This window comes from Belonocnema kinseyi, chromosome 8, assembly GCF_010883055.1.
Source record: "Belonocnema kinseyi isolate 2016_QV_RU_SX_M_011 chromosome 8, B_treatae_v1, whole genome shotgun sequence".
Taxonomy (NCBI): domain Eukaryota; kingdom Metazoa; phylum Arthropoda; class Insecta; order Hymenoptera; family Cynipidae; genus Belonocnema; species Belonocnema kinseyi.
Window position 1 is genome coordinate 27,859,151 of NC_046664.1, and position 1,144 is coordinate 27,860,294.

General features: G+C 25.0%; 1 non-coding gene across 1 annotated transcript; it reads left to right on the forward strand.

Moving 5' to 3' along the window:
- The first annotated feature begins 258 nt into the window (after positions 1-258).
- Trnak-uuu lies at positions 259-331 on the forward strand. Its single transcript has one exon. It is a non-coding gene; the product is annotated as a tRNA-Lys (tRNA).
- Positions 332-1,144: the final 813 nt, after the last annotated feature.

Consider the following 1,144-nt stretch of genomic DNA (forward strand, 5'->3'; position numbering starts at 1 on the left):
GGTTAAAGGTTCGTGTTTTTTGGTAGAAAATTAATATTAGTTGAAAATTCATCTGTTTGATGAAAAACTCAAATTCATAATTAAAAAATGAACTCCTCTGTTCAAAATCGATTTTATTTTGGGTAAAGATTAATAATTTTAGTTGGAAATTCATATGGTTGGTTGAAGATTGAACCATTCTGTTGAAAACATGTAATTAATAGTTAATAATTACATTTTTTCATTAAATAAAATTTTTAAATAAAATGTAAAAACATCGCCCGGATAGCTCAGTCGGTAGAGCATCAGACTTTTAATCTGAGGGTCCAGGGTTCAAGTCCCTGTTCGGGCGTCTTTTTTGTCTTTAATCACCAAATGTGTAACTAAAAAAAATGAAACTACAACAAGAAAATTACCTTTCTAATTAATTTTTTACAAAAACATTGGAATTTTCGATAAACTATATTTATTTATTTAGTTACATTTAGAAAGATCAATTTTGAAAGCGTGCAGTTGATTTGTCAACCAAAAAAGGTACATTTTCAACCAAAAATGTAATAATTACATTTTCATTTTAAAATAAAATAATGAAATTTCATTTTAAAATTTAATTTTTAACCAAAAATCAAAAACGATAAGAAAATGGTTCAGCTTTAACAAAATAGTTGAATTTTGAACTGAAATCATAAATCTCAACCCAAGAAAATTATTTTTGAATAGAGGAGTTCACCTATCAACCAAGTAATTCATTTTTCAATCAAACAACTGAATTTTCAAACAAGATTAATTTTCTACCAAAAATTATGAATCTTTAAGAAGATACATGAGATTTTCATTAAAAACGAGAGATTAAAAAAAAATTTATTTTTCAGATGAAAAAATGCGTTCTCAACGAAAAATTGAAAATTTACATTTTCAGTTAAAATAAAATAATAATGATAATAATTTCAAAGAAAACAGTACATTTTATAACCAAAACAAGGAACTGCAGCAGAAGTTTTAAAGCTTCAACCAGGGAGTTGCATTTCTCAAAAAAGGTATAAGTTTTCAACTAAAATAAACACATTTTCCAAAGCGGAATAGTTTTTAGAAGAAAATTAATTTTCCTAGTCAAAACTTAGAATATTTTGTTGAGAATTAATGTTTAGTTTTGAAGATTCTCAAT